Here is an 11,692-nt window from a genome sequence, read left to right as displayed (position 1 = left end):
GGGATTTTGCAGTAAGGATTTGACTCTATGCCCTCAAAACTTCTTTTCTAGATTCATTGATATTGAATCAATCAAATGCACTTCTAACACTTTGATGTAGGACAAGTAGGGGCAGCAACAACCATAGGTTTTGGGGTTGATTTTACTTGGGTTTAAAGCTGAAAATCAGTGGGGATTTTAGAGTTTCAGTTAATGAATGGTATGAACTTGGTTTAGGGTTGATAAAATGTGAGGAAAGAGACCAAAACATGGGCTGTTTAGGGTTGCAAGCACCAGTTCTTGAACAGTAACTTTGTTGTTTAAGTGCATAAATTCAAGAAAGAAAGAGGGGAGGCGGAAAGATAATTCTATGGATCACTCCTGGAGACATTAGTGATCACACCTAGGGTTTGATTGCATCTTACAATCCATAATAAAGCTTCAAAGTTCTGAAATTCTCTAAAATATCAAGTCTATGAAATTAGTAGCCTTACATGACTTTATATAAAACTAGGCGACTCCCTAAACCAATTAAAACTAATAAACAAAATTACTAAAACTTTGACTTCCAAAACCCTATCTAAAGACCAAATAAGAAACATAAACAAAAACCAATTAAATAGCATGACCTATGAGATGATCCATAGGTGACCCATATAACCCATTGCGCATCAGAGTTTGAGGTATGCAGCTTGGGTGCGTATTGTAAGCCTTTTGCGCATAAGTATGTGATAAGTATGCATATGAAAAGTTGTCTTACGCTCTTGTTCAACTTAATCTAGTAGATGGTTTTAACATAAAAAAGCAAATAAGAAAGAACTCTCCTGCAACTATATCCTATAGGAGTAAATGACCAATTAAAATAAAACACAAAATAAATGTTCAAGTGAAAAGCTCAATCACTAAAGCTAAGAATGTCAATTTCATTTTTAATGAAGGCCAGCTTCCTTCTTTATAATGAGATGTTCAACAAATAAAGGACAAAAGTATTTACACCATTATATTTAATATTTATTCACTATTTTAAAATGTTTAATTTATTACAAAATATTAAAATTTAAAATTCGAAATGTTTACTTACACCTCAAAGCATCAAGGCTTTTGCCTCGCCTCATAAGGGATAAAACGCCTCGAGTTATGCATATATGCTGTAACGCCCTCAAAATAATATCATTAAACCCAACAAATAAGACATGCATTGATATTCAAAAGTTCCTCATTCTTTCATTTATCAGGATTCCATTACATAAGTATTACATGTTAACAACAAAAGCAAATGCCCTACGGGCTTACAGCTTTCCAAGTTAACACTTGGTTACAACAAAAGGAGTACTAACTCATACATATTAAGCCCTTGGCTTGAATCTACATATAATACATCAAAAGTAATATGACAAAAGTATGTCCAGTCCTAGCCTCCCAAGCTATGTCCTTGGAGGTGGCATGCTTCCTGTACCTGAAAATGATATTCCCATATAGGGTGAGCCACAGCCCAGTAGAAATATACTAAACCAACCATGAACATTGCCTAAAACATTAGCAATTGATAGATGGCCAACACTGATACATTCACATAAATTACACATTTATGCCACACGACCTATGAGTCCAAATTACTTTTCATTTTCCCTTTTTCAACAGATAGGCATATAAGCACTATCCACATTCTCAACAGATATGTATGACAACAATATCCACAGATAAGCAAATAAGCTATATCCACATTCGACAACAGATATGTATAACCACAATATCCACAGATAAGCATATAAGCTATATCCACACTCAACAATAGATATGTATAACCACAATATCCACAGATAAGCATATAAGCTATATCCACACTTCTCTAGACAAGCATATGAGCTGTATCTACGGAGTTCATCCCCTATCTTCTCCCAACACTATCCGGTTTAGAGGTACATCCCCTATCTTCCCCTAAACCGCGGAGTACATCCCCTTTCTCCTCCTCTACACATAACGTATACAAACACATTGGTTCTATATACAATCACACAATACATACAGTTAATGTATTCTATCAATCGTCAAATTCCATGACACATTCCATTGTTTAGGTTCAGTTTGCCTAATCATCATGCATTGTCTACAACAATCACGACTATCCTCCACCGATAGCCCAAAGCAGTTATTTCTAAACAGAAAATAAATACACAATGGATATTCAATCAACATTTTATCTCCTCATTCTTCTCAATTAATTATCCCAATTAATTAAACAATGTAATTAGGTCAATTCCCATAATTAACATTTCAACCCTTAGGTCCCATTAACATCAACAATTCAACATTTATTCCATTTCTCTATGCCAAACATGCATTCAGGTTTATTATGAATAAAACCCTAACTTTTTGTAAAATTACACAAAAGCCCCAAACTTTCAAGAAATTACCCAACCAACCCCAACATCTCAAAACACCAAAATTTAAAGACAAAATTCATAGAGAGGAGTAGGATATCCCTACCTCGAAGTTTGAGCCCAAAAGGAGATGAAGACTCGAAGATCAACGTGCTCCAAATCCAAACTTTTTCAGATTAAAACAAAGCTCTCAATGCCCTCTATCTTTTTAACAAAGGCCCTAGGCTAGATTCACACTCTAGGGAGATCAATTCTTAGAGAGAATATAAGTATAGAGAGAGAGAGTCTCGGATCAAGGGTTTGAAAGAAAAATAAAGTGAAAAAGTGAAGTTCAAAATCGCTACTGTCCGCTGATATAAAACACGCTCGCTCGAGCGAAGACATGGTCGCTCGAGCGACCAGACACAGAAACTCTCGCTCGAGCCAAGGAACTTCTCGCTCGAGCCAAAAACAAACCAGACCGCTCGAGCCAAGAAAAGCTCGCTCGAGCCAAGAAACACAACTCTCAGGTCCAGACACTGACTCAACGCTCGCTCGAGCGACAAACTCCTCGCTCGAGCGAAAGGCCAAAAATCTGGGCAGCAGCACTTGGCTCTCAAACACAACCAACCTGAAACAAACCTGCCCAACACATCCTATAACTCAGTATACAAAGTAAAGAGGATGCAAATACAACAAGGGTAAACCCGGGATCGCTATATATGCCTTCAAAAACTTTGTAGTTTACTTATCATTTCAGGTAAGTGTTCATGATACAAGAACAAATATGCTCAGGATACGGGAAGGATATGATGAAGACCAAAATGTAAAGATTTTAACATAGGTCAAATTGTAAAATTATGAATTTTATTTTATTTATTTTTTGTTGATGAATTAAAATTATGAAGTTATTCACCCAAAAAAAAATAAATAAATTATGAAGTTTAATGCAAGTAAATAAATACTTTAAATATCCTACTACTTATGTGCTTATGGAACAATTAGACGAATAAAAAAAGGAAGGAATCATAGCCTCTGTGGAGACTAGGATATGAAGAAACAAAGTTGCACCATCAAGCTTTGCAGGTCTATCCATCTCTTTTTATCTTTTTCGTCATCTTTATCATATTACCTCTATATATGGAAGCAATCTGTTATATTAACTAAATGAATAAACTCTTACTTTTACATCATTATTAAAAATTATAATATATATTAATTTATTTATGCATCCTTGCTGTGCCCATATCCTACTTTTCAGGTTTTGTCATATCTCTATATCCATCCTCTCTTTCTCTCTCTGAAAACCTCCTCACTGGGCCTCATTTTGGGCTGGCCAGCCACCGCCTTCGGCTATGGCGGTTGGCTAGCCCAGTTCTTTCTTGTGTTTGTTTGTTAATTTTCCTTTAATAAACTTGATTCCCCCATTATTTTCCCACATTGGTATGCTTTGTGGGCTGCTGCAGAGTCGTGGTGTGTTGTTATCATCAAGGAATGCCTAGAACAAGGGCCATTATAGAGGAGGAGGTTGGTTTGGACCAGCTAGAGGACGTCCAAATGTGGTTAGGATCTTCATTCGTGAGCTCTTACGCGAGTCGGAGCTTGAGGGGTGAACTATGGTTCAGAATTATGGAGTAGTATTGATGCTTTGTTTGGGGGTATCATGGGTGTCATTCTGCTTCTGCCATAGTTCTGTCTGGTGTTCATTCGAGCGCTCCTCTTCGAGTGGGAGTTTGAGGGGTGATCTTCGTCCAGATGTTTGGAGGTGTCTCAGCGGTTGATCGGTGTTTGGATCGTCATCTTACAAGTTTTTGTAGCAGTTGTGTGAAGGGAGGAGTCGACACCACTACAAGAAAAATCACCTTTGGCGACTAAATTTTTAGTCGCCAAAAGTCAACTTTTTAGTTTCCTCGACTAAAATTTTTAGTCGCCTCTTTTGTCGCGAATACATGGTCGCCGGAGGTATTGGCGACTAAAACTTTTTTAGTCGCAAAAAACAGGTCTTTAGCGACCAAAGTCTTAGTCGCCAATAGTGATTTACACTTTTGAAAATCATACATTTAGCGACTAATCCTTTAGTCGCCAATGCTCATTGAATCGCCGACTAAACCGTTTAGTCGCCAAAATAAAGACTTTTGGCGACTAATAATTTTAGTCGCCAAAGGTGCTTCTGTGAAAAAAAAATACCAACTTTTTTGCTTTTTCTGAGATTCGAACCACTAACCTGTCCCACATTCTAAACCTTTAGCCACACACTCCCTCCACTATGCCACTACAACACCACATGAATATATATGCAATATATATTATTTATATAGTACATTGACCTGTATTAATATAAAACTATATATATAAATATAATTATTTTTATTCAATATAATTTATGTAAAAAATAAATTATTTACTAAAAAAAAATTGAGGCCACTTTTGGCGACTAAATCCATTATTTAGTCGCCAATTCTGTAATTTTGGGCTACTAATTATTTTTTAGTCGCTAAAAAAATAAGTTCTGCCTAAAAATAAACAGTTTTGGCGACTAAACCTGTTTTTCGTCGCCAAAAACGTCCCATTTTGGCTACTAAACTGAATTTTAGTCACCAATTGCTTGTTTTTAGTTACTAAATTTTTTTTAGTAGCCAAAAAGCTTCACTTTCAGCCACCAAACTGTTTTTAGTTGCCAAAACACATATAATCGGCGACCAAATTGTTTTTTGGTCGCCAAAACCTATACTTTTAGCTACTAAATTATTTTAGTCGCCAAAAACCGTCACTTTTGGCTACTAAAAAACCTTTAGTCCGTAAAACCCATATAATCGGCGACTAAATTGATTTTTAGTCGCCAATAACTATACATTTGGCTACTATATTGTTTTAGTCACCAAAAGTCTTCACTTTTGGCTACTAATTCCATTTTAGTTGCTAAAAATGGCACTTTCAGCGACGAAAATAATTTTTTTAGTCACCATTTCTGCATTTTCTTATAGTGCACAGAGGTGGACGTTACGGAGTAGTTGGCCAGCAAGGGGTTGGACAAGGGGGCGTGGGTGAGTTTGGGATAATCAATGGATGGAGGTGTGTTCCGGCCATAGTTTTCGGTCTAGGGAGATTTAGGGAGAGTGATCTTCTCCAGGTGATTTTGGGAGAGTGATTTTCGGCTAGTGTTGATTTCTGCGTTTCGCGATGGCTTGCGATCATCTGTTGGGATGTCATTCTGCTTTTGCTGGGGTTGGGGCTCTGTTTGTGTATGGAGGCTTGTGGTGTGTTGGCTATGGAGTTTTCCGGCCATAGAGCATCCTTGGTTGGATCGGCGGAGCGTGCAGCAGGCGTGGGGAGTTGAAGCAGGTGGGTGTGGGTCTTGGCAGTGAAGCAGGTGGGCATTAGAAAGATGCATGGTATAGTGTTGTCAGTCGTTGGTTGGTCGTTGGTTGATTCCGGTGGTTTGGCCTTGGTCGTTGGTCGTTGGCTATGGAGTTTTCCGGTGGTGTGGCCTTGGGAGTGCAGCAGCATAGGCGTTGTGTAGCCTTGGGAGTGCAGCAGCTTAGGTGTGGGTCTTGGCGTGGTGTATGAGCTGTGTTCAGTTGGGTGGTTGGCCTTGGGAGTGTAGCATCATAGGCGTGGGTGTGTGCAGAAGCATAGGCATGAGTGGTGTGTTCAATTGGGTGGTTGGCCTTGGGAATGCAGCTTGGGTGTTAGAAAAGTTATTTTTAGTTTGTTGTTTAGAGGATTGCAAGAGCTGTTTGCGTATTTTGGTAGGTTGATTTTGTGGGGAATCATGTATTTTTATTTCTGTTAAGTCCTTCTTAACTTTTATGTTTTTTAAAAAAAATCATGAGGCCAAGGGGTTGGTTGTATGGTTGCGAGTAGCAGTAGTAGGGGTATTTTGTACTTTCTGAATCTCTCTCAGTGCATTTCATCTTCCTATACCTTTAATTTCATATTGATTAATGAAATTTTTCTTTAGTGATCAAAAAAAAATATATGTATCTGTGCTTCTTAGTTGTTGCTTTATTCCAATTACCAAGATCCTCAAACTGAAGGCCAGCCTCTACCTGAGGGTAACAAACAGAATCCTAAGCAACTTTAACTCCAATGGTGTTAAGGTCTACCTTTTTCATAGAAATACTATGAAGATTTGGTCAATACTGTTGATAACTCTTCTTGGTAATACAAACTTGCCAGACTAATATCTTGTGTTGTGTGGAGAGTCCTAGGAAAACTCAACTATATCAAGGCCCTCTCTCTAACCTAAGCAAACAAGTCTCACTACGAGACACCAAAACAATCCCACCTAGACCCCCAAGAGGCCACCAAGAATCTTGTGAAGATCATTGAACACAAAAGACGGTCCACCAAGATTGCCAAACAAGGATCCACCAAAGAGGACTGTCAAATAACGAAAGGGCACAAAAAGACCTAAAGGCCTACCAACAAAACCCCGAAGAGGCACCAAGGAACTGAGAAGCTCATCAAAGGATTGAGAGTCCCACAAAGCTTTAGGAAGTCCAACACCAAGTCAAATAATTTGGGATTGAAGACATCAAAAACAAATCAATTGGCAATGGACAGTGAGTCAAAAACTAACTTTTATATAGAACATCAATGACTTTGTATATTGTGCCCTTACAACACTAGAAAGAAACATGTTAGTCCACGTTTTGACCTTGGTTGCAATTCTTTTCTCAAGGGTCCTACAATCCTTAATCAGGGAACTTGAAGAAAGGCAACTTTCTCTTCACTAGTTGTTCTAGAAATAAAGACATCACTTGTTGTTGGATTAGGAATAAGCCCCAATTTTATTTTTTTTTTATTTTTCTTTTGATAAACCATTATTGCAATGTTAAAATAGCAACCAAGTGAGCATCAACCTTGCAAAACATCATAAAATCATCTCCAACTGTAAGTGATCTATTTCTCCTTGGCACACCTCTAATGGTATTGGAATCCCTTTGTTTTGGCTTGATAGTATTAAAGAACATGTCTATGGCAATGATATAGTTACAGAGACATAAAGTCCCCTTGCCTAAACCTCTACTACTAGGAAAATAGCCTCACAGCTTGCTGTTAATGTTGATAGAGAAATTTGGCATAAAGACAAACATTAAATCTTTTCGGGAATCCCATAGTCACAAGAGATTAAATTATGAAAGGCCAATTGATAGAGTTGTAGGCTTTCCTTAAATTAACCTTGAGAGCACACTGTTTACATTGACATCATTGTGATAATCTAAGAAGCACAGACACGTGACACAACACGAACATGACACGGGCATGCAAATTTTCAAAAAAATGTTGGACACACTAAACATATAATTTTTTATTTATTATATGTTATATTTTTAAATATTTAATTTATATTTTATGTCATATCTAATTTTATCAAATTTATCAACATTGGATTTGTTATTTTAGTAAAAAAAATTTAATTTTTTATAAAAAAAATAGTCCTTAGCGTGTACTCAACGTGTCCTTACGTGTCCTTACCGTGTTCCCAAGTGTCCCAACGTGTTCGACACGTGTCGGGCACTTGTATGTGACTCCGGAGGTGTCCTTGCTTCGTAGGTGATAGTTCTCAATGATTCTTGATAAAGCATAATGTTGTCGGCTATTTTCGTACCAAAAATGAAAGATTTTCGAGCATGGCTAATAATGAGGGAGGAGATGATGGGGAACGAGAAATATTAAAGGTTAACAGTTTAATTATTTATTTTACCATTATTTTATATTTGTTCAAATTTTATTGGATTTTAATTATTTATGTTTTTACTTTTGGTAACTTTTAATTAGGTTTTTCTTAGATTGCTTCATATATGCCTATAAATATACCTTTTATGTAATAGTCTGGCAAACTAATACTAAGTTGAAGTTGAATTTTGGATATTGATATTATAAAATTAGGGTTTTTGTTATTCTGTGTGGCCTTTCTTTTCTTTTCTTTTATTTCCTTTGGTTACTCTATGTATCACTGCCATGTATTGCTGCCATACAACACTACAACTTTGACTGTATTGGCCAAGATCTTGGCAATACATTTGTAGATTGTATCACAACAAGACAGGGGCAAATTGGTTCAGTTGGGTAGGGTTTGGGACATTAGGGGCCAGAGTAATGATTGTAGAGTCGATTTTTTTTAGAATATCTCCAGACCTAAAGAAAGATCATATAATAGTGATAACATCATCCCCATTTATTGCCCAAGCTTTCTTGAATAAAAAAGTATTAAACCCATCAGATCCAGGTGCTTTCCCATCTTTGAGTGGGAGCATGGCCTCTCTAATTTCCTCAGCAGACACATCAACAATGAGGTGTTGTTTTGGACATCTATCAAATGGTCTTCACAATATTGATCTAGTTTTGCACTACACTTCATGGTTGCCTCTAGTTGGTCCCGAAATTTGTCTCTTTGAAAAAACAAGAGCTTTACTTCCGAAAGAGATTTTTTCTTCTATAAAAGAACAAGTTGGAGACCACTGTGAAAAGATTAAACAAATCCTTTTGTGATCTGTATACAAAATTAATTACAATGTTGGAATTCCTAAACTAACCATTATTACAAATCACGAGAAATGGTATGCTGAGATATTGATTGGGGAACAGCTAATCAAGCTATTTTCCAAATACCAATGGATTTTGGGGTGTTTGTTGACATGCCATATGTCGGTTATAGTAAATGGAAAATCAGGGGTCTTTTAAGGTTTCTAGATAGGGGGATCCATTATCTTTTTTTATTTTTATTTATATTGGTGGTAGATGTGTTAGGGAGGATGGTTGAAAGGGCAAGAGAGGTAGGTCTTGTCGAGGGGCTAGTAATAGGAAAAGAGGATTGGTGTGACGTATTTACAATATGTGGATGACACTGTCTTCTTTTCTTCTGGGGAAGAAAGTCAAGTGGTTAATCTTTTTCTGATATTAAGGATTTTTGAAGTAATCTGAGGGCTTAAGATTAACTTGAAAAAAAGTAGTGTTGTGGGTATTAATTTACAACATGATCATGTCCAAAGAATGGCGGGGATTTTAGCTTGTGGCATTGAGAAACTTCTGTTCAAATACGTGGGCCTTTCATTAGGAGGCAATCCTAGAAATGAGTATTTTTGGAATCTGGTAGTAGAGAAGACTGGTAAGAGGTTCGAGGGATGGCGAATGGCTCCACTTTCACGAGGTGGGAGATATACTTTGGTTAAGGTAGATTTATGTGGTATTCCCATCTATTTTTTAATTTTTATTTTTTTTACTTAATTTCCAGTTACGGTTGCAAGATAGTTGGAGAAGCTGATGAGGGATTTTCTTTGGAAAGAGAAAGATGAGGGCAAGAATGACCATCTAGTTAATTGGGTGATAGTTTCATTTTCTAAGGAGAAGGTGGGCTTCTTGGCCAATGGTAACATTGTAGCGGCGAACATAGCCCTACTTGGCAAGTGGTTGTGGAGATTTCCAAATGAGAGTGGTTCATTATGGCATTATGTTATTAAAAGCAAGTATGGGATTCAAGTTAATGGTAGAAATACTTAGATGTTAGTAGGGGGGTAATTGTTGAGCTCCTCGGTAATCAATCTCTCATATTTCTCCACTTTGGTCTCATTGTCTTTCCTTGAGGGTGGGTAATGGGGAATTAGTTCGATTTTGAGAGGATGTTTGGGTCGGCAATTCTTCCTTTCTTTGACTTTCACATTTGTACAGAGTGGCTCGATCTCACAATTGTTTAATTGCTTCCGTGGATGGATCTTCATTGGCTACAATTTCTTGGAATTTATTTTCTTTAGAAATCTCAATGATAGTAGTCAAGATCTTTGGTTTCAATTCCTTGCATTTATATATTTTGACCCAAATTGTTGACTTTTAAATTCACAGAGATAAACTCAAAGTATTTCAATCTTAAGAGCTAAATTGCAGAGACAGACTTGACACGACCATGTTGATTTTTAAAAATGCAATGACATGATGTTGGCATGTAAATTTTAACTAAGTTTAGGATAAATTCCCAAGTTCAATGGGACCCTAAAATTCAAAGTCTGACACATGGTGACGTAGCACATGAAGGGTGAGCAAGTTTGAGCTAATTTATGGTTAATACTAAGGATTAATTGGGAATTGGTTTGTGAAGGGTTTGGGCTAAAGGAGAAAGGAATTTGGTGGCAAAATAAGACTTGTTTATGGGCTGCAAATAATAATTTGTTAACAGCTACAGAACAAAATTTGTAGGACAAGCAGAGACTGCAGCAACAGTGGGGTTTTTGGGCTGATTTAGTTGGGTTGATGGCTGAAATTGCCATAAAGTGCAGGGGTTTTAAAGGGTTTGTTTAGGGTAATAAATGGGTAATAGTTTAAGTATGAAAAGATGTGAACTTGGGACTGTTATCGGACTGTTATGATGATGTGAACAGTAACTCGTGAATAGTAAACTGAAAACAGAAAGGAGAAAAAGCAGAAGAAGAAGAAGATAGTTCTAGGAATCACTCTTAGAATCCTTTAGGCATCACACCTAGGGTTTGATTGCATCAGACAATCTATAATAAAACTTCAAAGCTTTGAAATTGTCTAAAATATAATTCTATTAAATTAGAAGTATCACATGACTTTATATAAACTTTATGCTGTGTTTGGTTGGGGGATTTGGGGAGGGATTTGGAAAGGGAAAGGGAAAAGGTGTGTGAAACTAGGTGAAATATAGGCATGTTTTATTCACATTTCACCTACCTTTTCCATTTCTCTTTCCAAATCCCTTCCCAAATCCCCCAACCAAACACAGCATTAGAGAAAACCTATTCCTACTAGAACTAAAAATGGAAATTTCTAAATATCTGACTTCTAAAACTACCTCAAGACCAAATAAAATATATATAAAAATTAATTAAATAACTTGACTGACAATATGACCCATGGGCGACCCATATAGCCCATATTATGAAATTATGTAAATTACAAAAATACCTCTAACCTTAAAAATTCTAGAAAACTTAAAAATAATTATAAAATAAGACTAATAGAGAATAACACTAGAAACATAATTATATATTGTTCCGATCGGTTTCTCTTTCAAATCATGCCAATTTTCAAATATTGCTCTTCTTTGAAATTACTTTTCCTTAAGCTTATACTTTGCATCATTCTCCCTTGGTTGGAAAAAATTCAACCTCGAGTTTTGAAGTATTAAAGTATAAGAATACACAAGCTTTTAAGTTGCATCCATGGCTTTACATTATATTCTTCAAGTTGGCAGCACCATTTCTTCGTCATTGGAGGTAACAGTGGAATCAACAAGATATTTTTTACTCTAAAGATGAATTTTTTTGGAATGACGAAATCAATAGAAGTAGAAGATGAATACTAGAATTGATCTAAGTGCTGAGTTGCAAAAT

Source organism: Camellia sinensis, chromosome 11, assembly GCF_055761805.1.
Source record: "Camellia sinensis isolate YWXY chromosome 11, ASM5576180v1, whole genome shotgun sequence".
Taxonomy (NCBI): domain Eukaryota; kingdom Viridiplantae; phylum Streptophyta; class Magnoliopsida; order Ericales; family Theaceae; genus Camellia; species Camellia sinensis.
Note: the sequence above shows the minus strand (reverse complement) of the source record.